The 27,404-nt window shown below is 41.0% G+C and overlaps 1 long non-coding RNA gene across 2 annotated transcripts in view; it reads left to right on the top strand.

Moving 5' to 3' along the window:
• Nucleotides 1-8,500: 8,500 nt before the first annotated feature.
• The window catches only part of LOC108503517, a 60,194-nt gene continuing 41,290 nt past the window's right edge, over nt 8,501-27,404 (top strand). For both annotated transcript variants that reach the window (XR_001876854.1, XR_001876856.1), the window contains exons 1-2: nt 8,501-8,596; nt 10,975-11,040. This is a non-coding gene — a long non-coding RNA (uncharacterized LOC108503517). The remainder of the gene's footprint in view (nt 8,597-10,974; nt 11,041-27,404) is intronic.

Genomic DNA, 27,404 nt, shown 5'->3' with positions numbered 1-27,404 from the left:
CATTTGAATTGTCCATTAAAACTTCTATTTTGAGAAAACTTCTATTTTGAGAAAACTTCAATGGTTTTCTCAAAGTAGAATTTCCTAGTTCTTTATACAAAAGCAAATTTGCTACTTAATTTTGTCACTGTTGTCATTCTACTTAGTCAAAGAGAAAAGATAGTATTCAAGAATTGATTTGTATATGCTTTTCTGTGAACACGATGAAGGAGAGAGAATGCTCGGTTTTCTTAAGACTGTGGAAGAGCACAGACACACAGAGATCACAAGTGTCTGGAGGAGGCCAGAAGATCACAGAATCACAGCATGGGTAAGGTTGGAAGAGGGTCATCTGGTCCAACCTCTCTGCTTAAGCAGGGTCATCCTAGGGCACATTGCACAGGATTGCATCCAGACAGTTCTCAAATATCTCCAGTGAGGGAGACTCCACAACCTCTCTGGGCTGTCTATTCCAGTGCACAGTCACCTGCACAGAAAGAAATTCTTCCTCTTATTCAAGTGGAAATTCCTGTTTCTGCCCACTGTCTCTTGTGCTATTGCTTGGTACTACTGAGAAGAGCCTGACTCCATCCTCTTGACTCCCTCCCTTCAGATGCTTATATACATCGATGAGGCCTCCTCTCACAGTTGTCTCTTTTCGAGGCCAAACAGGCCCAGCTCTCTCAGCCTTTCCTTGTAAGAGATGCTCCAGTCCCTTAGTTATCTTTCTTGTTCTCTGCTGGACCAGCTCCAGGACCCCCATGTCTGTCTTGTATTGAGGAGCCCAGAACTGGACACAGCACTCCAGATGTGACCTCACTAAGGCTGAGTAGAGGGGCAGGATCACCTGCTGGCAATGCTCTTCCTAATACACCCCAGGATACCATTGTCCTTCTTGGCCACAAGGGCACACTGCTGGGTCATGGACAGCTTGTTGTCCACCAGGACTCCCAGGTCCTTCTCCGCAGAGTTGCTTCCATCAGGTTGGCACCCAGCCTTTACTGGTGCATGGGGTTATTCCTCCGCAAGTGCAGGACCCTGCATTTGCCTTTGCTGAACTTTGGACAGTTCTTCTCTGCCCATCCCTCTAACCTGTTAAGGTACTTCTGAAGGGCTGCACAGCACTCTGGGGGATCAGCCACTCCTCCCAGCGTCTTGCCATCAGCAGACTTCCTGAGGAGGCATTTACCCCTTCATCCAAGTCATTGATGAATAAGTTAAACAATACTGGGTCCAGTATCGACTCTGGGGGGACACCACTAGTGACAGGCCTCCAACCAGAGCCTGTACCACTGATTACAACCCTCTGGGTGCTGCTGTTCAGCCAGTTCTCAATCCACCTCACTGTCTACTCATCCAGTCCATACTTCCTGAGTTTGCCAAATAGGATTGTGAGAGACAGCGTCAAAAGCCTTGCTGAAGCTGAGGTAGACAATAACCAGTGCTCTCCCCTCATCCATCCTGATAGTTGTTTCATTGTAGAAAGCAATCAGATTGGTCAAACATGATTTACATGTGGCGAATCCATGCTGACGACTCCTGATCAACTTCTTGTCAGCCGTGTCATTCTACATATGGCCTCTAGAATGATGTGCTCCATCACCTTTCCAAGGATTGAGGTGAGGCTGACTGACCAGTAGTTCCCTGAGTCCTCCTTCTTGTCCTTTTCGAAGACTGGGATGACATTTGCTTTCTTCCAGTCCTCAGGCACCTCTCCTGAACTCCATGACCTTTCCAAGATGATCATGAGTGGCCTCGCTATGGCGTCTGCCAGCTCTCTCAGCACTCATGGATGCATCCCATCAGGGCACATGGACTTGTGGATGTAAAGTTTGTCTAGGTGTTCTCTAACCCAATTCTTTTTGATCAAGGGAAAGTCTTCTTTTCAACATTCTTTTACCTTGGTTTCTGGGTCGGAGTTTCCTAAGGTCTGGCCTTGTCATTGAAGACAGATGCAAAGAAGGCATTCAGTAAGTTTGCCTTTTCAGTGTTCTTTGTTACCAGGGTCTCCCCTCCATTTAGTAATGGGCCCATGTTATCCTTAGTTTTCCAACTAAGATGAATTCCTCCTTAAATACTATAGCCTCTGTATTACATCTTTGAGGTGAGTTGCTAAATAATTTTGAACACATAAGGTTTAATTGAGCAGGAGGGCTTTCCGTTCGTTTTTTTTTAATCTATTCTAATTGTTTTAGGTCTCACCTTTCCCACTTGCTATTGCCGGTTGACCTGAGCAGTTCTGGCCCAGTCGCTATTTCCTGCCACCTCTGAGTTGCTTACTGCTTCCTTTTGTACCTCCTATAGCAAGAATTTGATGTAGACTGAGTCTGCTCGGTGAATTAAGCAGCACACCGATTGCAGGTTTCTGAAAAAGTTTAAAAATGCCTATCAGTGTAGAATGCTAAACTGTCATTAAGGTACTCTTATGCAAATATGAAGAGCTTGTAGTCTGAGCCTGGTCACACAGAGCTATTCATCTCAGTCTCCACAGTAGTAACAAATGTCATCTATATACAGAAGCTACTCACATATCTCTTTTGGCTGACATTATTGATGCTTGTCTTTCTGGATACATATATTGACTAATTGCAATTGCCAATGTTTTAAGAGTCAGATCAAATAATAAAAGTTGATGGTGGCTAAGTGACACTCTGAACTCACAGGACCTTTGGAAATATGGAAGAACTATTTCCACTGGTTTAATAGAAGAGTGTATTATACCTATCATGGAGACAATATTAAAAAAATGTGCTAGCTCTCTACATTTGTTCCTGCAAACATGCCATTAATAGAACCCTTTGCTGAAAACAACCCTTCCTTGCATCCTCCCTAACAAAAGGAGCTGGTGAAATGGAGGAAAGAAAAGCAAGTTCAATACAACACCTGCAATCTGCTGTGAATTATTATCACAGTTCAATTTCTTCCTAAATCTTGTGGAAAGTGGAGCTCCTTAATAAATTCTTCACCTTACCCACTTGTCGAGGAACTGGATGTTGAAGTGGAAAGTTTAAGTTGACCAGAGGAACTTCTTCTTCCTGTTCATAACTGCTAGTGAACCTTTCTGGTACTTTTACCACTCTGTAGCCCCAAAATGTTAATGTCACTTTTCTGGTTCTTGAGCTTTTCCAAAAACAAAATCAAAGACAGATAGCTAAAAAGTATTTCCAAATGGATGAAAAGAATCATAGATTCATAGAATTGTAAAGGTTGGAAAAGACCTTTAGGATCATTGAGTCCAATCAAAATGGGATCAGCAGCCTTCCCCTTCAGAACATTTCTTTTGGAAAACAAGAATCAGCCATATAGTAAAAGATGTTGGTTATCCATGAGCTTCCCAGGGTAATGCAGGCTTTTTGAAAGAATATTAGTGCAATGTATCTTTGGTACTAGAGCATAGATAAGAATGAATGAGGAAACAATATGTTCCAAATTCTTCTGAGAAGAAGGTTAGCTGAGAGGTAACCATGTCCTTGCCTGTGTTTGGTCTTAGAGAAACTTTGCTTCATCACCCATTTTCCCTTAGACTACACATACATGCTACATTTTATGTAAGCTTTGCCTTTTGATTCATTTTACTCTGTTATAGAAGCCATTCAAGTCAATATTCTTATTGCATTAATTTACTATTCTATAATTTCAATAGCAGTCTCCATGGTTTTAGAACAATAGAATGGAATGGCTTGGGTTGGAAGCAGTCTTAAAGATCAACTAGTTCCAACATCCTTATCTCCACCCTCCACCTCCACACTCTCACCAGCATGATCAGGGACAGTTTGGGCAGTTTTCCTTGTTTATTGCTCATAAGGACTAAGTGTGCCTCAGAAAGACAGTGTAACCATAAAATCATGCAAACCATGTCTCTAAATGTTCAGGCAATACAGTCATCTTGTTCAGCCTCATGTAACTGCTTTTCAGCTGTAAGTTCTTACCCATTTTGCTAACATAGGCAGAATTAATTAGCACTCACCTGGCCTGATGTAGAAGACAATTTCATTCACTTGACATTTAATAACTTGTTATCCAACACCTTGTCTGCGTCCTTCTAGGCATCCTGTCTATTCCAAGCATCCTCTATTACTAAGGCCATATGCATGCCATGTTCATATAGCCTTGGCTTCTAACATTTCCTCTTCCAGCCCCATGCAGCAGCCCCATTCTTTCCCCCTCCTCTCGACTACTGCTGGTCCTGAACATGACTTCTGAATCACTGTGCACGGCCTTATTATTTCCAGCCCTTTGTTGCAACACAGTCTATCTGATGAGGTGTTTGGGAGGCATTATGTTGAGCAACCCTTGTCTTTCAGCATTTCCCAGACTACAGTGAGTACAAAGCAGTTGTCTGACAGGTAGGCATTGAAATGGGTCCATTGTCACTGAGACATAACTATCCTTGCCTCCACATCACTTCTGATTCACTGGACAGCATTCCGTGAGGAGCAGAGTCTTGGTCTCTACTTTTTAATACAGACTTTTTATTAGCAGAAAAAAGGGATGGTGTGATCTCTTTCTCTCTCCTAATAGTTTGCAGCTAGCAGTAGCTTGTTGTATTACTTGTAAAGTTTGGAGCAGTAAAGATGGAGAGACTTCATCCATTTTTTTAATCTCTGATCCACAACACTGGCAGCACTTGAGTTGCTCTTCCAAAAGATTGAGTGTAGTAGGAAATAGGAGAAAACAGGAGACATGGTGGATGGGGAGATGTAATGTGTCTACCTCCATCTCTTTTTGGAGCTCTTCTTGGTCCACTCTGTCTATACCTCCAGGCAGCACTCTCCTTCCTAGCTTGCAGTCCATAGAGGACAGAATTCCTTCCCAGCTGAACCTGTGAAATAGGGGAGTTTCATTTCCCCATTTGCAATGAGTTTGTCTGTTCCTGAAGCAGACAGTCTTGATCCTGAGCTTGTTATCCATACATTGCCACTGAGGAGTTGCCACTGAAATTCAACCCTGGGATATAGTCTCGTCTTCAAATTTGAGACTTTTTTTTAAAAAATGTTCTTTCATCTTCTATCTGGTAAATGAAATTATTAAAATCACAAGTATTTTTTTGTTTACCTTGCTCTTTCATTAGGCCTCATGTAGGCACCAAGGCTTGCTTGCTGCCAAGAGGAGGAACCGCACTCCAATTTCGTGCAGATAACTCAGGGCTTACTGTAACAACACCTTTGTTTTTCAAACGTGCTCTCTAAGTTGGCAGATGTTATTTAGTTACCCTCCACCAAGCACCTGACTCAGGCGTGCAGCCTGGAAAAAGTAACCTCATGTTAGGCTTTGTGCATTGCCTAAGAACCTGATATTCCTAAACTCCCTCTACAACTATCCCAGTGAGATCTCATGGAGGTGACATATAATTATTGCTATATAAAGAGGGAACACAGAATAACAGTTGAACATGGCCGAGGAGACCATGCTTCTGAGATGGGAAAGAGAAGCTAAGGAATGGCACAGTATCTGTCCTCCCATGGAGATTACAGGGGGCTCTTCCCTACCATTCATCATTACATAACTTTCCTGTAGGGATTATAGCATTTGTTACCAAGGAAATGTAATAGTGGGAAATCGTCTGATGCATTTTGATATGTCTAAGTGATATCTAGCGGGTGGAAACACGAACAAAAGCTTTCATCTGCAAAAACAAAAGTCCTGTGCTTATCTTCTGTTGACAACACTTTTTTATTTATATTCTGCAAGGACAACAAGTAGAAATGCCAAATCTAGGCCAGGTTCGAGAAAGCCAAGTCATCTAACTGGACAAAGGACAGAATGTTTGACCAGTTAAAGAGGGGGAGTAGGTATAATGTGTTAGGGAAAGTTTCAAGACAAATGAGAAGGGAGAGGAACAGAGATCATGAGACAAATTTATCAGTAGAGGAAGGCAGATATTTCTGTTCTGTCCTGGAAAAGACAAATATGACCCTCAGTGAATTTAGGTAGTGTGGAAGCTGCCTGCTTCATCAATATAAGACAGGAAAGTATACACACATGTTAATTCCAAGTTCCTTCTTGAAGGGCTGAAGCATGCCACCTCCCATACTCAGCATGTCCACTACCAAGAGTGAAGAGAGACAGTAATGTTTGGAGAGTAGTAATGTTTTTATGGCCTTCTCAGCAACCCTTTTTCCTTTCAGGCTCTTATTAAAGCTAGGACAGGATGCAGAACAAATGAACAAGATGTTTCCAGGTCTAGAAGTGGATGACTAAGGGACCTCATTTAGGCTGCAACAGATTCAATAGTGATGTCTACAGTAGGCTTTGCAGCTGAGGAGCATATATGTGTCACTGAGCACTGCCATATCAGCAAAGCCTAGACAAGGTAGGACCACCTTTTTGCTAAACAGACATGTTGGCTTACAGTGACTTGCACCTTTCCCTGTTTAACCCCACAAACAACATTGTCACAGCACACTGTCTTGCTTTGTAAATGCAAATGATAAAATTCATGCTCGTTCTGAACTCAAAGCAGAAGTGAGGTCTGATGGAAACAGTGTAACTCAGCTATATCTTCTTCTTGGTCCAAGAAACAGGAGGAATACTGAATGATTCAGGTGAATCTAGAAAACTAATCAATATGATAGGAAGAGTGCTTCATCCTTAATATTCCTAAAATCCTGCATACCTTATTCAGCTTCTGTTTTCATAAATCCAGAGTTTACCCCTGTTGTAGATTATCACAGAGTGGTCTTTGATATGTGTATTACTGACACAAAGCTTGGTGCCAGCAGCTTTGGTACTACAGTGTAGCAAGCTCAGTTATTTTAGGGCTGCTTTTGAGGTAGGCCATGTAAATTCTTTTAACACTTTATATTCAGGCATAGTTGCAACCCATCACTACAGAATGAGAATTTTTTTGCCCAGATTGGAACTTCCTTTTATATTAAAACGTCAACATTTTAACTTTTCATTGAATCAGGCTTGAAGGTAAGTTTGATTAGGCAAACAAAATTAACTTGATTGAGCATGTAGAATAGCAGGCTTCTCCATAAGGAATTACATCACTGACCATGATATAGTGGTATGATGGCAACCGCACCCTAGATTCACGGCAACAGAGGAAGCTCTTTCCACTGCAGAAGGTGGGTGTCAGCTGTCTTCCTGAAAGCAATCTGTAGCTAGGTTTCTAGCAAAAAACTTTCCAGTACTCAGTAGTGTTGTTGTGCAACACAAAACCATCATGGGAAAAGTTGATGTGAAGTAGGGGCTAGACCTGGTGGTAGGGAAACAGCCTGTACCTTCAGAGATACAGGCTTGTGAGTGATGGTCTGTTTAGTTCTGTCTCAGAATTCTCATTAATGTTCCCGTAGTATGCAAGATCTCAGATATTTCTTCATATCAAGTGGCCACAGTTAAATACTGTCTGTAGATTTGGGACAGTGACACATTTTCACATTTAGACGAATGGTTCCACCCCAAATCACACCATAGCACTAGCTCTTCTGGTCATCAGACTAACTCTCTATTTTTAAACTTTTGTCCAAACCTGGAAACATCTACAAACATCCCAGGCTTTGAAAGCATATGAATTGTTCTTGCATAATAGCAAGATGTCTTGGGATGTGTGCAATGTAGAACTTTTCCTATAATTACAATCATATAAGGTGAAACTACATAACTAGAGATCATAGCCCTGCTTCTTCAGAGGGATTAGCTTTCTCTCTGCAGACTCTGACTATAGCCTGGCGTCACATCACAATTTATTTACCCTGTTGAAGTTCATCATGTTTTAAACACATAAAATCCTAGTCATATCTTTACTTCTGTATGTATATAAATCAAATCACAATTTGTCTGGCACCACTCGAATAAGGAGGAGGCATTTCTTTGTGCTTCCAACATGCACCCAATATACTACGGGTGTGTATTTCACTGTGAAAGTGAAACTAGACAGAATGCCATTTAAAGAATAAAGTGAGGTGACATCACTCGATTTGCCTACTTGAATTAGAAGTTTACTCATTGCATCTTCGAGTCTCAGCTGACTCGATTTGGATTTTAACCAACTAGTAAACAAGACCTATTAACAACACTATTCAACACCCCTTCTAGCAAGATGCCAATACCCTTATAGTTAAACAGTATTTCAGATCATCAGCACCCGGTCACTAATTTAAAAACTGACCTTTTGAATTTGCCACGTGGATGAGCCTGGGAAGTCAAAGGACAAGGAAAAATCTTATAAAAAAGAAGAAAGACAGCTGCCAAGGTTGCGATTGGATCAACTTCAGAGTAAGTCTGTGGAACAGGGTGGCATTTGCAAAGGCACTGAAGAGCTCTCATGGCATCAGGCTGCTGGTGGTGACAGAGCCATCTGTCCTGTCTTTTTTGCCCTTTCCTGTCTGCCATTAATTTTCCACAAAGGCTCCAAGCGACAGTCTCCTCATAGTGACCATACTTGGAAACAAGGTGTCTGACAGGCAGGGGGAGAATGGCAATAATCTCTAAGAGCCCCCGTGTTACGGCTTGGGAAAAAATAGCTGAGAGTTTGCAAAGTAACAAAGAAGAAGTGAAAAGCGAGAAGGTCTGCTGACAGGAGGATTCGGCAGGCACGCACACCCTCGTTACATGCGGTGCAGGAGCGGAGGCGTGCGCTCCTTGTGTGCGCGCTGCCGGCAGTAAACAAGTGAGTATTTCTGGAGCAGCTGCCTGTGTAAGAGGAGAGGTGCCTGTAGCTGTCTGCGAAGTTACAGTTTTATAGGAGTATCTTATGCTTCTGAAACTCTCTCATTTCTGGCACTAATCATGCAAGGCTTTCATTGAGCAAACTTCCTTGGGGCTGACGCCCATATTTAAAGATAAGACATTTTGCTGAGCTAGATCTTCAAAGCATAATGTCATTGCATGACATATTTCACCTTCTGAAATGAATAACCAGCAACCTGGTCTCAGCCATAGTATACGCAGAGATTAATATAGTTTGCTTTATGTTTGTATTGGTGCTGATCTTAGCAGTAGGCAGATGTAGACATGTTTTACACAGTTTGATTACACAAATTCCAGTTTAGAGGTACTATGCAAAAAATCATTTATTTATGCTCCCCATGGATTCAGTTACAATGTTCATCATTAGACTGAGTGTCTTACAGTATGGATACATGCAATACAATTAACACTTATCCCACATCTGTTCTCTCATCTTTTCCTCCAGGATATGTGCAGTGCAGGGCTTTTGTTTTGATATCTAAAAAGTAGTATATGTGCATGCACACCCACATGTACACACTGCTGCATGGCCAGCTGTGTATGAAATGAGCTGTGTACTCAGAGCAGAGACTGTTTCATTTAGTGTTGGTTGGCCGTTACTGAGACAGGTTGCATAGGCTGGTTTCTATGGAAGATCTCACTCCTTTTATTGCTGAGATTCCTCCCGTATCCAAAGACTGTGTCCTGCAGTCTCTGCCATTAAGCTACCTCTGAAGGGATTTTAAAACAGACATACCCTACCGACTCTTGAGGATTTTGACCCCATGACTTACTGTGTGTGACTTACCCATGGAGGGGGTGAGAACTGGGTGTTTAATAAGACTCTGACCGTACCCAATGATGGGTACTTCCTCAGCCCTTACTCCCATTCCATGCTACTGTTCTCAGGACCCTGTAGGATAAATAAGCTCATATGATGAGCTCACTTTTTTCATTTCACATTGTTTCTGTTTCTAGTAATTTGGCAGGAACACAGCAACTTGCAGGGGCATGCCTCCAAGTGATTTGTGTAGATACTCCTAACAGCAGATAAGGCCTAGTACTTCCTGGAATCAGTGACTTAAGTCTTGTTTTCTTCCTTTCTATCAAGAAAAGGAGGGAAATATCTAAATTATATTATTCTGATAATGGCAGTTTTTCTTCCAGAGTAGGAAAAATTCTGGATTCCTCTTTCATTTGAACTTCTGAGATAGCCTCTTCTTAATAAAATAGGACATATCTCCTTCTTGTATCCAGTATGTTCTAATGTTGTGTGACCAACTGAACCTTGACATAGTTAAACCAAGAGCTCAAAATAGTTTATTTGTTCAATATACTTAAAGTATTTTTTGATGCCCTGGGTAATTTCTGCTGGCTTCTAGTTAGAGTTGGAGGTGCAAAGTTTCTGGATGTTTTGAAGCCCCAGGAAGTAACACCCCTTCCCAAGGTTTTTTAGGTTTTCTTGTAGTTATTTGTTTTCTAATAACTGAAGTTTGAAATGTTGATGTGGGCTACTTACTTGTAACCAAAAGAAAATTTTCTTAACTTCAAGAATGTGAATTACATTGTTTATTTAGAAGACCAAGTCTATGTTTCTACTGGAAATAGTGGAAATACTAGTGTTTAATCCTGGCTGGTTAAAGAATACAAAAGATTAAAGCTTTGCAAGAAAAGTAATCTCTTTTATGTACCTGTCTACATCACCTCTTCTTAAGAACTTCATGTTTGTATACATGTTCTTTGGATTTAAATAATGAAAATTGATCTAATAGCTAATACTCAGCTTTACTTCATGAACGTGTATGTGGATATATTTTTGTATTGCTAACACTGCACCATATTAAGCCATTTGACCTAAGGAATGGAGGAATTTAAATAATGCAAAAAGCAAGTTTTCCGGTGGAGTAACGTCATATGAAAGGCTTAATTTTTTATAGAGAGAACACTGATTGCTTCATGTTTAGCAGCTATTTCCTTTAAGAAAAAGACACTAGAGGTTTTTCACTGTTTCTTCCAAGAGAAATTATCTTTTCCTCATGAAAAGGGTTTCCTTCAAATTTTTCCAAAGCTTTCCAATTTTTTGCACAGACATCCCCAGAAAAAAAAATGGTGAAGAAAACAGCTTCATATCCTGTAGTTTCCAGGTTTTCTCCCAGAGTCTCAGATCTTTAAGTAGCTCGCAGGCGCCCATCAGAAGTGCTGTACATCATGTGAAGTTATTGGCAGAGAGGATGTCACTAGTTGAATTGTGTGGCAGCTGTATGAGAAAGCGAAGACTGATGGTGTTGCCTTGTTTCTTCCCTTTCACTCATCTGAAAGCTGCTGTGGAAATTCTCCTGTACTCTGAAGAAATTGTGACTGTACTAACACTCAGGATTCACTCAGGTGAGAGCTATTTTTTGCATCATCTTTACCCTTGTGGATCTGCTCACAGTTTAGATGTGAATTCAAGCTTTGGGAGCATTGAGATGTGCAGTTTTGTTCACAGATGATATCTGGGGATGCCAGTGACTGGAGAACTTCTGTAGGTAGCCTCCAAGGGATGAAATTAAATTGGAGCTGACTATAGGGTAAGCTATGCTAAGGTAGGCTGTCCTTTGAACCCCCTTCTAACCTTTTCACAGATGTGTGAGAGTAGTTCAGGCTGGAACAGATCCAAGTAATGTGCTTGCTCCTGATGCTAGGCCACAGCTCCTGGTGGTCAGAGCAAAAAAGATGTCTGGATTCACAGAAGTGGCCAGAAAGATATAGGGATTTTTTGGTTTTACGGTTATATGGACAAGGATAGGCATGTTGCTCCTCATGTTCTGGACTACGTGTTGGCCATCAGCTGGAGTGAATCACCTTGGTTTCTGAAAGGATTCTTGATATTCTAAAGAGACCAGATTTTGAGTGACTCTCACCAAAGACAGAAGATGAATGTTCAGAGGAAATCTCTAAAACATGCACTCTCTGGATAGCATAATACTTGGATATACTCTTCACCAAAACTGTCCACTGAAACCAAAGACATGGAGAGTTCACAGAGTTCCTGTGGCAGGACTCCTCACATTAGGAGTCAAACTGAGATTTTGGGACAGTTTTGACCCAAAGAATGTTTGTAAAATTAATTGCTTAAACAGTTTCACTCACACAGATATGTGTGAGGCAAACCTGTTTCTTGATCCTAATCTGTAGGGCTCCAATTCCTTTGATAGAATGAGAGCAGCAGATTAGCAGAGGGAGAGTAAAACCAACCAAGAGGGTGGAAGTGCACAGTTAGGGAGTGAAGTTGTATTTGCACAAAATGAATGGAAACGTTTGGTCCAGGCTATCCATGTTCATACCATGTTCTGTTCTTGAGCTGGCCATTCATCTGGAGAAAGCTTGAAGCACCTACATGGCTTGAGACACCAAGAAATTATATTATATTGTGTGTATAACACATGCAGGGCTATATCCAGAAGCTACACTGTACAAGTGAACTGAAAAGAGATTTAGATATCCGGGATGGATACAGTGATGCACAAATAGAAGTTCATGAAGACATTGCTTCATGGTTATGTAATGGAATTGGTAGCTGTCTATAATTGTCCAGCTGGACTACTTAAATCAACTGAATAACCAATTGAACCTGTCTCATGTTATAAACCTTTTTCATCTGTACTCTTTTTTTTTTTTCCCAGTGATCCCAGTAATGTCATTGTGTTTAATTTTAGCTGCCATTTTCCCCTTGAAAATATTTACCAACACAGTGCCCTCAGCCTGTTGTAGTACAGGAAGCTGGGGCTGCAGGACTCTCTAGGCTGAATGCTTTCTTGTCAATGAGATCAAATTATAAGTAGCTGCACTAATCTGCCTATCATCAGAAATAGCCAAAGAAAAATGCACAAATGTAAACATAAACGGGAATTTTCATAATTAACATACTTGTCATAGTTCACCATAAATCAGCATAAATGCCAGAGGGCTTGTTCTTTTTGACATGACCTGGAGGCTAGCTTTACTTGTTGACATCTTATCTTCTCACAAGATACCGTATATTAGTAAAGTTAATTGACTAATCATTTTCATCACTGGAAGTGTAAGTAAATAATTCCATCTATTTCTACCTAGGCTTCTGTTGACGGTCTGAGGGTGCCAAGCATTCAGACTAAATGAAAATATACCCTCTGGTAACCATGCACGGCATCCTCCATAACAAGCTGCAGAAACTCTCTGAAGCATTACTGTTATGTTGTGGGGAATCCTGAGAATCTTAGGCTTAACTCACCATGCCGGCCAGCCTCCCGCAGGGGTGGCCAGGAGGAGGCTGTGACAGCGGGGGGATGCATCTAGGCAGACCACCGGCATCTGTCATTTTTAGGGAAAGGAGGCAGGTCTGCAAGTAATTAATTAGTGGTGGCTGGGAATGTGCATGAGACAATGTGGTAACACATGCTCCAGCTAGATGAGGAGCTGGAGGGTTATCTAATAGCTAGTATTTTCCATTTTGACTGTCCCTGCACAATCAGCCATAAACATTTTATTTCTTTGATCAAAATTTGATTAAAGAAAACAGTTTCCCTTCTCCCTCAATGGTGGGAAAAGGAAAATTGCTGTTTTTCTCTTTCCATATCTTTGCCATCTGGTGAATTTAAGAAAAATTGACTGAGAGTTAGACTTTGGCCGTACTTACAGATTCAGTCACAAGACATCAGTGGGGGTGAAAGTTAGTAGTCGTGAACTTTTGCTTTAATATGTGATGAAGATTTTCTAAGTGATGTAGGGGCAAGTTACCAGGTCACTAGCTCCCTCTCTGTCCCACAGGAACACAGGACCAATTTTGGTTGTTTATTTTTATTTTTTTTTTGGCATCTGTATCTCAGTTAGGGAATGTTTGTTATCTCCAGACTGCCTGTGCGGTGTGCTGTGTTCTGTTTCTCTCCTTGTGCAAAATTTTACTTTGTATAGAAAATTATCTCAGGTTTTCTTTGGGCACTGTGCATCTAAAAATACAGCCTGGACACTGTCACTGATTCCCACCATGCTGACTTGTTTGTATAACTTGCTCCAGAAACTTTTCCTTTTATACCTCCCCACCTGTTAAGAAGAGAGTAGGGGTCTGTGCTGACCTACGTGTTTTCCTGCTTACTTTTGTCCTGGTTCTTTCTAACATGACTTCTGTCATCAAGGGTATCAGTTAGTGCTGGGAGATTTTGCCATGCACAACCACCTAGGTTGAGACCACCAACTCATTTTTCTTGCTGGGCTGCAGCCCAGAGAGACAGCAACTGCTGACTGCTGTAGAGGCTGGCCTCGCTTACATCCAGGATTTACAGGTGAAAGGCTCCCAGAGAAATGCTGAGACCAGGACACCTTATTCCCCGCCAGACCATGCCAACCTGGCTGCCCTCAACAATGTGACTTCGGCCTGTTCTCATGTGTTAAACACACTGAACCTTATCTTCTCATTAGGTTACAAGAAGTATTACAATTAGTAAGAGCTAATTGCCTCTGCACAAAATCAACAGGTGTTTTAGATTTAAAAAGCTGAATTACAACAGAGAAAAGGACCTAACCACTTGCTTAAGTATCCCTATATTTACCTGCACTTAAGGAAGGGCTTTATTTAATAGGTAGGGACCTAAACACTTGGTTAAATGCTTCTAGTAATGAAGATTGTAGTGCACAGAGAATGTGCAAATTTTTGCCCTTATTTAAATGGTGCGGAACATTGTAAATGCTCAAAATGTGTTTCACCAAATAAAAAAAACACTTATACTTTAACATAAAGATATAGTAAGTAATTCCAATATATGTTATCTCACATCTATAGCTGTTCTTATTTCCAAAAAGTTCTCACATTAATTCCCCAAATGAAGTTCTATTGATATTTTTGTGTGTTACCTTATGGATGGTATTAATTTGTGAGATACTCACTACTTGTTGTCTCACTGTAGCATGCAAAAAATCTGTTATGTGGCTTATCAAGACACAATCTTGTATTCAAGTCATATTTGAATATGACATAGGACAAAGGACATAGTTGTCCTTTGACGAACAGAGTGGTGTAAAAAGCGCGGGGGAGGGAGTTAAATGTAACACCTGATGGGAAGTCCATTTAAACCCTCTAGCAACTGGAACTAATGGGGACAGAGAGGGTTTTGAAATGTGAGCCTACAAGATCTCCACTGAGAGATTCCCGTTCCACTTTGTCCTCCCAAGCATCACTTCCCAGAGATGTTGAGTTCTTTTTTTTAAAAATCAATTCAGATATTTATGAACAAGAGCACTACCACAGTGATTTATTTGTAAAGGCATTTCTTGAAATCCAAGAAATCATTCCAAACAGCCTTTAGGCTGTTTGCTTTCTGAAGTAGCATGGTGTTTCTTTTTGCTGCCCAATGCAGTGAATTGATTTGATTTGATTCCCAGAGAAAACAAAACAACTTTTGTTTATGTTTCCCTAATGAAATGAAATTAATGATAGAAGTTTGTTGCATGAGAACTGGTAACAGTTTATCCTCACACAATCCTTAGCAGGTGTTAAAGAGTAAGAGCATCTTGGGGAACAGTTTCCATAGAAGCACAGCTGTAGAAGCAACTTCTTGAAGTTAATGAAAGAGAGGATATTTTAAGGAAGTAAAATATCTGCAGATGAGCATGCACGACAGGTTTCTGAGTCTAATTTTGAACATCTAAACTAATTCTGTATTGGACATTGAACGTTGTATCTTATGAGCACTTTGAAAATTTGAACATCTATGATCATTTGAACTGTGAACATCTGAACACTTTATGCACTGGGGAATTAAGTAGAAACACTTCTGTATGTTCTTCCTGGTTAGAATTCAAATTTTGAGTCTAGTGTAATCAACCACCTTTAATAATGGGAAATATGCGTTATTACTTTGCTAGTACCAGCGTAACTTTGTGCCAAGCTCAGTATGGACACCCACTTCAACGCTGCCAGCCTAATTCAGGTTGTTGAGCACCCTGCAGCTCTGGGCACAAAGGGCCCTGAATATGATGAAAGGGACAAAGTAGCCTCAGAAGGTAGACGGGACAAAGTAGCCTCAGAAGGTAGACAGGACAAAGGAATTCCCCAAGCTGGCAAAAAGAAAATCTTTTGAATTCAGAGTGGTAGATGGAAAGAAGAAATAGTAGGGGAAGAAAAAGACGGTCCAGTGATGCAGTCCCGAAGAACTGCAAACGTTGATGAGTAAAGACTAAGGAGAAGAGCAAACTTCTGGGATGCCATGTAGATTTAGTCAACTGGATCCTGCGCTCACCTCTGAGTAATGAGACATTCCAGGCCATCTGCTCTGCATGGATCAGATTTATTATTTTTCCGGCCACCCAGCTGACTTGAAGATGGCTATCATGGTAGTGAGAAATTCTAGACCTAGTCTGGTGTACAGCACCTTTGATATTTATGTTGTATCCTTCTCCTAATAATAATCCACCTGAAAATATCCCTGATTGCGAGAATTAGGGGGAAAAAGAAAGATTAAAGAAAAAATATTATAGGCCAGCAAAGGAATTTTCGTTATAAAAAGCACCTCCATAAGACTATTCTTTAGTGACTGAGTTGTTTCAGCGATTACAAGAGCAAGCAGGGAACTAGATATACTGGGAAGTCTTCAGTGCAAACTTAGGGCAATACCAGGAAAGCTGGAGCCATTTTTAGCTGTGGTTCCAGGGAGAACACTCACAGCCTGCACTGGGGTCAAAACCTGTGTTACCGTTTCGTTGACTGCATTCATAGCAAGGAAGGATGTTTGAAAACAAGGGAAAGTTCCTTTAAATCAGTAGTACTGTTCTCATCTCTCCACTAACATTACCAGACAATTAGACACAGGAGAGAAGAATAAGCATGAACTACTGTATGTTTTCACTTTTGTACAACAGGTTTTAATCAACATACCCACCGCATATAAACATTATATCAGCATGTGGTTAGAAAATGTCAGACAGATTTAAAATAATTCAGATGATCTTCTGTCTGACGCAGTCTTGAAATCACATTAGTGTTTCCACCAAGCAATATCTTACTTCTATGAGCATCTTTGCCTGAAAATACCATTCCCTTCCAAAATTAAAACTCTTGTTCTTTGAGTAGTGAATGTATATTATTGCTAAAAATACAAAGAGATGAAATCCCTTCTTTCATGCAAAATTTGGTACAATATTTACAAGGGTGTCAAGATCATAATGAAAGGTTTTATGTGACTGTAACAATACGTGTGCTGCATAGAATTAATTATCAAGAAGTGAAATGTGTGGGTGATGTCAGCCTGGAAATATCTAATCAAGATGTCTGCTGATGGGTTACCTTCAAACATATAACCTATGTAACCTGTAACATAATGAGGATAATTATGAAGCTTCAAGTAGCTTCCCAGCAACTCTGGCTATTGTTTGGAGATTATTTATGTTTAGGTAGTCAGGTACAAAACTGCAACATGCAATGCTCTCATCCACCTGAATTGTTTATTGTTGATTCATAACCGTGATCAGCTTTAGCAAAAATGAGCAATTATTAGTATGTTTTTTTAGTGAATTTGCCTGGAACTCATTTTTTGGACATTTAAGAAAGCAGTCCAAACCAAATTTCACACCCTGCCACCCCTCTCCCTAGACACGAGATAAAGAAGGGCTCACTGAGTACTGGAAGTGCTGAATTCAGTCCTGTTCTTCTTAACAGGTGAATTATGGAGCTGTGCCTGGAAACACTCTGTGTCCCCACTGACCCAAGAGAAACCTGTGGGTAGTTTTCCAGGCTATAGATCAGTATTGCAAGAACTACTTAAGTGACTCCTCCATTTTATGTTTCCACTAATACGATTTTAACAAATTTTCCCTATTAACAAAATTCTAAATAGTTTTCCACCTTTTGCTAAGCAATTTAGCAGCACAAGTCTAGTTCAAGGATATTTGTCCTTCCACTTTAAGGATATAGGGCCTATTAGATGCACATACATGGGAAAACTACATATCCTGTTGTAAGCCAAATATTAAAAATTAAAAAACTTAAAAATTGCTTTTATCCAATATTTGGAAGGGTAATACCAGACCAGGTGGTATAATTAATAGGAAGATGGATATTATCTGTAGAGGTCATTTATGCTCAGTAAAAGATTCTCATGGAGTCTTGGACTATTTTGTACAAGATTGGATCTTCCTGTGCCTAGACTGCCATCTCTACCAAACGTGTCAGTAACGTGAAGAGCCAAGACTTTAATAAACTCTGTATGTCTTATTTAATTGTTTCTTGCTGCAGGGTCAAAACCACCAGGGTTTATATCAGCTGAGCTAGCAAAGCCCAGCTTAGTTTCCTTTTTCTGAATGTAACACAGACCTCAAGCAACTAAAAGATTATTTAAAAAAAACCCAATCTTTCTGGGGCAGATACTATGTGAAGTGTCTACTGATTGGGCTAAACTGGCAAATTACAGGTACCTCAGAGTTTACATGGTCTCCACCTTGCATAGACTCTATACTATTGCTCTGTGGCAGCCTATAATAGCTGTTTGATATGCCTGAGAATACTATCTTTACCAGGTAATTCTTTTCCTAGTTACCTTTGCAGAAATTATAGTCATTCAGCTGGTCAATATAATTCTCAGCTGTGTTGTAGCAGAGAAAGCACCAAAAAGGATTGCACCAATTTAGAACAACAGCACTGGCACCATGGCTTTGTCAAATCTCATCTGTAGGACACTGATTACAAAGGGATCTATTGTATTGGAGAGGTGTTTGCAGTCAAAATGAATGAAACAGGATATGGATAATTGGGGTGGCCATATTGCTGGAAAAGAAATGGGGAGCAAGCTCCTAATTCCATGTGAAGCTAATTAGGTGGCCTGTCACTTTGATAAGATGTTTCAGCTCACAGAATCTGCTTTTTTGAGGGTGTTTCTTCTTTAATTGGTCTCTCAATTACAATTTGTTGTGAAATTCTACAAACTACTTACAGCCTGTTTTCAGTCTGTCGTACAAAATGGGTGCCTGAAACAGGGTTTTCCTTTATCCATGCCCTCCACCCCCCAAAAAAACAAAGCAAAAAAACCCAAAAAACCCACCCCACATTAAAATGCATACTGGTTGTTATTCTCCTGATTTGTTTTAGCTATTTTTTGCTGTTCACTTTGATGCCTTCAGGGCTGAGCTACTGAAGTCTTTCACAACTGCAAAGATAGGAGTTATGGTCATGATGCAAGTTGCAATGGAAAAATTAGATTTAAATTGAACATGGTACATGGGACACAGTGACGCCCTTCTCTGGGATGACAAGGTAAGAGTGCTAAAACTGGAGAAGGAGCAGAATAGGTGTCGTACTGGAACAAGACATTTTTGACATCATTAAGGGTTATCTGAGAAACTGAAAATTAGCAAGTACTTTTTAGAGGGAACATGGAAGTAATCAAGCATGAAATAGCAATCTATTGACCTCTGGTAACATGATGTCTTGATTTAGAAAACTGCCTTACAAGCCTGATAAACAATCTAATGCCAGTGATACTGGACTTTTTATGGTAGTTCGCTAGTTACCCCGATGGGGAATGGTCACCATGTGACAAACCATAAACAGTTGCCTCAAAGGCATGCTTGGTCAAAGCAAAAGCAAGTGTTTTCCATGTTGTAATTATTTGTTTCTGTTTTCTTGGCTGAGAAAAACTGTTTGGCTATATACAAGGCTGCTGTATGCTCTCGCTGAGGGACAGTTTTCCTTCAGGAAGCAAAGACTGAGAGAAGTTTGTTGTGAAGTTACACTGTTGACAAAACCAATAGTGCTAACCAGTACAAGGATTTAATTATTGTGTACCTGGGCATGCAGTCTGTGTTCTTACAGAGCTGCAGTAGCCAGCATGTAGTCCTTGTTCTTGTCCTTTCCCTTTGCACCATTCAGGTGGTATGAAAGAGTTAATAAGAGTTTTCTATGGCAAAATCATACTTTCTCTCTCTCTCTGATGACAAACAGATCTGGAGAGAGCAGGAGAGGCAGTAAGTGCTCTTCAAGTCCATATAGAATTAAATGGGTGCCATAAATCCAGGAATAGGTGATTGTGGATGCAGATGTCAAAACCTAAGTCACTATTGGCCTAGTAATTCTCTTAACTATTGGAACAGTTTGAAGTTTCTGTCTAAGCCAAGTCTTGTTTTTCTCCTCTTAGGAATTGCAGCAAAATGCTGTGATCTTAGGAGGTGTGAAGTGTGTTTTGCAAAACAGCATTTGTTTGAAAGCACTCAGTCTCATCTCAAATTGAGAACAGTCTACTTTAAGACTTTTTCCAAAGTTCGGATTAGGTACAGAAATAGTAATTTCCTCTCTGGATTTCCTCTCCTTTTTTCCTAAGGCCAAGTTCTATTAGCACATATTCACAATATTTCCTCTGCAACAAAATGTTTATATGTTTGTGACCTTTGCTTCATTTTCAGACTAGAACGCTTCAACTGGAAAAGACCTACAACAATCACCTAGTTCAACAGCCATTTTAGGTTTTTATTGTGACTGGGATCTGAAATGAGGAGGCTGCAGCCACAGGGCAGAGCAATGACCACTTTAGAACCGTAGCTGCCCAGCATCTGGGGCCCTCGCCGTGCATGGACCTTGAAAACTTGCCTTATTCTGATGCTATGTCTACAGGTGTAATTGGTAGGAGATTGATTTTGGTAGGAGAATTAGAGAAACTAAATAAAATAATGACTCAAAGCATTACACATTTGTTCAAACCCTTGAATAGTTGTTTACACTCCTACTTTTACTATAAATTGGTACCTCACAGCTTCTTTGTATAAGATGGTAAACCAGTCTAGCAGGATGACCTAGTTATTTTTAAAGCCCACTTATGTCAATGCTCTCTGTCCTGTGACCATGTTGGCCACCATTATTTCTGGGTGAGGTCAGTCTTTTTCTTTGCTTGGGCCCTCTGCCAGTTTCTCAACACCTGCCTTGAAAGTGACAGCTCTATGGGTGTCCTCATAAATTAAAAATCATGTGCCTCTGCCCTGATGCCTTGGGACAGGCACAAAGTTAGAAACTGTCCTGTAACCCTAGCCCTAGGGCTGCTGCACGGGACAGCTGAGCAGCAGGCAGTGAGCCCCAGCAGCGGGGGGCTGGCTGCACCACAGCCCTCAGGCAGCACCCAGCCTTGTGCCAATGGGCATGTGGCTGTACCCAGTGAGAACCAGGGATGGCCCAAAGGTAATGGCCTTCCCCCATGGTGAAGAGTGGAGAAACCAAGAGGCTAACAAGGGGGAGCTGCGGGTTTTGTGCAGCACCTTTGTGCTTGTGTTTCCAGGACCAACTGAACTGGCAGAGTCTGGGGAGTTGGAAGGGGAGAATATGGCTCTGCACAATGAATGGGGAATCCTGTGCACAGTTGTCATTATCCTTTGCCACCTCCCAGCTCCACTGTTACAGCTCTGGCATGCAGTTGACCACAGCACTAATTCAGTCATGGGTTTTCCTCCTTCCAGTGCGCACCATAGACACTCAGTCAGCATACACATGTTCCACAGCCTGACAGAGTCCTAAAGCTTCAATTCAGCAAAGCACTTAGGTGCTCCCCTTTCCCCCAAACCTAGCTGCTCAATCTACACCTCTTTTACCACCCCCACCACACAAGTTACATCCACCTGCAGGGAAACCTTCAGGCAAATCAGACAAGCTGCAACACTCCATAGCTCTAATCTGTCTGCTCCTTCCACAGATGTGTGTTTTGATCCATTGTAGGATCCATGCCTGATAGTGCCCAAGGTCCAGGGGGCTGCAGTTGCAATATCACAGCACCATGGTCACCTCCTCAGCTCCATAACTGCAGGTGCTGAACATGACTGTTAATGTGATCCCCAAGATCCTGACATGTGAGCTCCCAGCATAAAAAGTGATAAAAGCAGTGAGTGGAGCAGAGGTTGAGCAGGCATCCTTTTCAACCCACCTGTATGCTACCTCCATAGGCGCAAGCAAAATCTGTTGCCCTGTTGGCATAGGATCCTTAGCTGGATGACTAAAATGTAGCAAAGTGAAACCCTCATTTTTTTAATGATTCATGAGTTGTATTTTAACAGAGACTGCTTTCTCTCTTGCTTCTAGCTGATGGGCATCCTTTATGTTCCTTTTAACAACTGGGTAGCATATATAGTTGATACTCTTGCCCATTCATCAGGAAGAGAAGGCTGCAGATGGGTACCAGTCAGAGCTGTCTGCAAGCAAAGCAAGCCTTGCTTTCTTTTGATTTTAGATTCACATGTACTTTCTTACATCTGTAAATCTGAATATCATGGATGTTATAGTTCCAAGGAAAATATTGAGCTGGGACTTATGAATAGGCTGCAAAACACGTTTATTTGCTTTGTGAAATGAGGTTTCATCTCTTTTTTTTGGGAGGGGGGTGTCACTGTTTAGGTCTCAAATTGCCTGATTGGAGGTGGATAAGTGAGACTCCAAAGATAATTTGCTCTAAGGTTTGTAACATTGGCTGCTCCAATTTGTGCATTTGATCTATCTTCCCAAGCACAGTGTATGGTACAGGGTTTTCACCCTAGTATGGGTGACATTTTTCCTTCTGGAGGGTGGTGTCTTCTCCTCAGAAAAAAAAAAAAACATTTGTGACATCCAGCCAACTTAGAGTAAACCTTACAGGGACTTCCCAATTCAATTTTGTTGTCTGCAGTTATGAGCACACTGCCACCACTGTAATGAAGAGGTGTCTAGATGTAAAAACACATCACAGTAAAGGAGCTAATAATCAGAATGCCAAAAGGTAGTGCCTTGGAGCAGTCATTGCCCAGTGTTTCTGCAATACAAACTGAACACTTTAAGATCCCAGTCCCATTTAATGCTTCCCATACTGTATATCAAAATAAATACAGAAGTGGAGTTGGAGTGCTACTGGCAGTGCTGCACCCTGTACTTTGGCAAACCTTTTGGTATGTGTGTTCCTTGAGCTCCTTTCAGCGATTCTTTTAGTTCTATTCATCTTCCTCTCTCAGCCCTGTTAGCAACTGACAGCTTTGAGGACTCAATGTCCCTTTTTTCAGCTGGTAGCAGCAGCAACAGCGGTAAGAGGCATGGTTTGAGGTCTTCTGCCTTAAAAGCATCTTTCATCTCATCCTTGCATCTGGTGACATTTTATAAGTAGATAGGACAATCCAGACAAACTGTAGTTTTATGATGCTTAGTTTCCATGACATACACACACACACACACACATAAACCCTGGAAAAGCTTTTTTTAGGTGATAGTATCAAGAAGTGCAGGAAGATACCTGAATCTTGAAGAAAACACATCCAAGTGATTTCCCACTGAAAACAAGGGAAAATTAATTTGTTCTTGCACTGAGAAAGTGAAACTTAAACCAGATGATTACAAAGGATGCACACTTCTGTTTTTGAAGGGAAAAAAAATCAAAAAGTATGAGAAGTTGAAGCTCATCCTTCGGGCTGAACACCTAATTTGTTCTGTTGAGTTCCAGCTCTTGTTTTCTACTATCTCTTTCTTTCTGTTTCAGTGAGAGGTGAGCAAATGTTTGTGACCTCTCTTATCTGAATTTTCTTTGGATATGAGGGAATTACATCAACTAACTCTAGGAATTGCAAGGGAGGAGATACTTAGTAGGGTATGACAATTAGAAGACTATTTATGCACAGAAGTCCACTGACTAAAGATTTGAAAGGCCAGGTCTTAAAATTTTGTGTTAAACTTCTGACCATTTATCTTATCTAGCCCTCAGTGATTCAAAAGATTTCTCTTTCAAGAAAAAAAAAAGATTTGTTATTGTTATTTTTTGCAGTAAAACAAACAAAACAAAAAAGGAAGAAGTCGTAGTTCAGGGTCCTTAAAGTGACTCCTGCCATCAAAGGCATTGACAACAGAAATTAAAGAGGAGAAGCATCTCTGGGAAAGGCTGCTCTGCTGCTGACAGAGTGAGGAGCCAACTCCTGCCTCTGTGGCCTTCCCCTCCCATTTGCCCCACCTGGCACAGCACTGGGTGGCACGCCGAGCGGGGAACGTGCCTCTTCTCGTATGGGTCTGGTGGTGACAGCAGCTTCTGGCCCCTGGCCAGGGTGGCTGTGGCTGGGGAGGAGGCCTTCAGAGATCTGAGAGTCATCTGCTGGCCCAACAGCTGCTCCTGGCAGGCAGGCAGGGGACTGGGACAGAGCAGTCTGCTGGGCACTGGGGCAGAGCCTCACGGTGGGGAGAGGAGATCATGGGGCTGCAAGAGAGCTCAGTGGGGCCTAAGGCACGATGAGACTAGGGAAAAAGAAATGGCAAAGAGCTTTGTGCCCATTAGTATTAAGAAGGACTAAAGATAACTCTTTAGCACAAGAGGTAAGCGCATCTTGCCATGTCAGAGTTTTGCTTTCTTCTTTTCTTTGCCTAATGAAAAGCACTCACAAAATCAATATTGTTAATAAACTTTGGAAAAATATCCCCTCACACCTTTCCAAATCTCGAGGCAATGAGGCCATTGCCAATGTGTTCATCTATTTGTCATCCATGGGAAAAAGTAGCAAATATTTTAAAACAAAGCAAGGTGTCACCCCAGTAACAGAAGAGCAATAAGAATTCCCCTGGTCTTTGGTGGACTAACATGTTGGGCATGTCAGCTAAAGTTCGATCTGAAATTGCCTTGGGGAAAATAGTCACACTGATCTAATAGCACCTACAGCCGCCTTCATCAGATTAGCAATAATAAAGAAATAAGGAATCATCCACTGGAGTAATTTTTTCAGGGAAAAGAATTATTGTAGTTCTTGAAGAATGCAGAAATTATGGTATTTCTACAGATGAGATTAAACAATTTAGATAAACCATGGGGCTCAAAATTTTCGCCTTTAAGTGGAACTTTTGGTCTGAGCCAGCTTGTTCTGAAATCAATGGAAAATGGGACATTTAAGTTATTCAAAACTATCAAAATTCTGATGCTTTAGCAGTACACTTGTCTCAAGAAGGCAGTATTGCCTTGTGAAGTTAGAGCATGACAAGACAGCAGGTGACAGCTAATTTTATTTTTGCTTTGTGACACACCTGTGCCACCAGACTCCAGCTTGTCCTTGAAGAAGTCACTTAAACTTCCACTCTCCGCTTCCCTTCCCCACACTTTCTTTTCCAATCAACTTCAACTGCCAGTGACCAGGTATGAGGCCTCTGTCTCAGTCTTAGCTTCTCAATCCTCCAGTGTTATGGGGACATAAATGAAAGCAGTGCCATATGAAAACACAGAACAGTTCAGTATTCCGCAACTTGTGATGCTTAATTAATTATACAGAAGTGGCAGTTTTGGGAATCATGGTGAGTTTACTGCACAAAACCATGGTTTATCTGCTGAAACCTTTCCTAGCTGTTCTTCATTGTGTGCAGAGTGTGGTTATCTTGGAATTTCTTTTGTTGGTAATGCAGCAAGTGTTGAACACAAAAGAAAAGGAAGCCTGGCTTTCTTCTGAAGGATTGATTATGCAACGTCCTGAACCTGGCTACACTGGCATGTTTAATTTTACGAACGCAAATGGTAGATGCTTACTTGTGTGTATATCTACTTTTCAACTGTAACTACCGTGTCAAGAAAGGTCTTGACAAAAGTTTCTACCATTCAGGATAATTTTTACTTTATTCTCATTTTTTTCTATCATTTTTAGTGTTACTTGACCTGATTTCTATGTGACTAGGGTAGCTTGAGAACCAACAAAAGTGTTGGTAGGATCAGGGCCACAGACCAGTAGCATTGTGGCCTTATCCTATGAATAGCTGCCAGCTTTTCCATATTTAGCCCACAAGGTATTTACGAATTCAAGTCAGACAGTAATACTATGAGATAAACATTCTGTTTAATCAGAGTCTTACATATTTTCTTGGCTGTGACCATCATGGGAAAACTTCTGAAGTAAAATTTGCAAAAGAAGGCTAAAGAATGGCTTTCTAATTTGATTATACAGTCAGGGTTTATGAAGAAATATGAAGTAGAAAGCACACCAGTGTTGCCAGATCAATCTTATAATGCCAACACCTTTGAAGGCAACAGTTACTGAAGCTGCTCCAGAGCAGAGAGATAGTTTATATTGTAGGGAACCCTGCGCAGAAGAGAGGAAAAACATAAGAGATGATTTTTCCGACCACCTATGTATAGATGGGAGCCTATGTGAAAGGGAGATGTTTGTGGCTGTGCTCACAATATGCCAGTGGGTATCAATTAACCTTGTATTCTGGTGGCTATTGAAGACGAACCATTAATCTTCTCGAAAAGATGTCTCACACCATTCTGTTTCTAGTGTTTTAATATATTTGAAGAGATGCACAATTGTCACTGGTGACAAAGCGTCTCCTGATCGTTGACCTCCCGTGAAAACTCTAAGTGTTTCTGTTACAATCCAACAAATAGAACTGAACAATAAAAAGGAATCCAGAATGTGTTTAAAAGTATTTTTGTTTGTTGAATCACTGCACATGTTTTGCTACATTCAAAGTGTTTGGTATTCAGGTCTTGCCTGAAGCTAGTGACAAAAACACCTTTCATCTCTATAAAAGCTGAAGGCCTGCTTTAAGTGCTGTAGAAGCAAGTTCAGCACCTCTTGATGTGAATTTGGTTATATGTAGGTGGATCTGTTTACAATTAATACGTACAATGCTTTAATACACTCCAAGGCCAAGAGAATTCAAAAGCAACACTTGCTGAAACCTCTCCTTCCTCCAGCTTGTTCCTCTGAACTTTGTACCTCATTGGAAAGCATGACAGCAAGTTTTCTATCCTAGCAATATTTTAATAAGGACCAATGTATCAAGACAAACTGGAAGATATCCAGCACTCCCTGTTCTCGATGTCTTCATTACAGCACAAATTTGATGCCTGATTGATTTTACATGCTGTATTTTACCTGACATGTATGGTGAGGTAGTTGGCATATTCATTCACTGTTCTCCCATATGTGTTGCCTAACAACTGTGCTGAGAATTGCAAAACATTTCAGGGACTTCTCCTACCCTTGTTTTACCCTGGAAAAAATTTGCTGTTGAAATGCACATCTTAGGAGTAAATACAAGTAAAAGGAAGGATATCTCATTGATTCGCAGATTTCTGTCTGTTAGTTATGCTAGAGCCACTTCATCAACTTCAGTGGAGTTAGCCTAGATTTCTCCAAAGGTGAGTATTTCCACATTTGGCTAAGGAGACACAAGAATATGTTCTCTGTCTCTCTCTTATAACAGCTTCCAGACTGAGGTCTGCATGGAGGAGCGAGCTGAAGTATCCACAGCAAAGGCAGGTTGCATGCTGTGCTTTCAAGGCTACAGCTGCACAGGAGCTGCCAGGACTCCATGTAACAGGGTGCACTGATGTCTCCCTTTGGGGGATCAAATTTGCTAAGTGCTCAGTGGCAATGAAGTTCTCCTGGTGACCAGGCTGGTATTGCCTTCCCTGCACAGTCTGTTAAAGTGCACAGACTATTATTCGTCTACTCAATTAATTGCTAAGGAGACAGAGAAAATATGTGCCTGGAGAAGAAAATGAAGCCATTTTTATTTGCTAGCTAATCAAAATCCAATGGCTTTTGAAGACAATGTGAAATGATCGTTAATTAGGAGGGATACTTAAATCTGGAGCCCAAAGAACCTTGTACAAGCCAAGGAAAAAAGGCCTGGAGGACAGAATTTGTTCTCCCAGATTGATGAGCCCTTTGTGGACTAAGCATAAGGAGGTGTATGTGGACCTGGCCTACAATACATCTCCAATTCCAACAGGTAAATGTATCTGCAATCCGCAGAGATTCAGTACATTGCAGAATAAGGG

The sequence above is a fragment of the Lepidothrix coronata genome, unplaced genomic scaffold, assembly GCF_001604755.1.
Source record: "Lepidothrix coronata isolate B3197 unplaced genomic scaffold, Lepidothrix_coronata-1.0 Scaffold5, whole genome shotgun sequence".
Lineage (NCBI taxonomy): Eukaryota > Metazoa > Chordata > Aves > Passeriformes > Pipridae > Lepidothrix > Lepidothrix coronata.
This window is presented reverse-complemented; position numbering and strand designations above follow the sequence as displayed.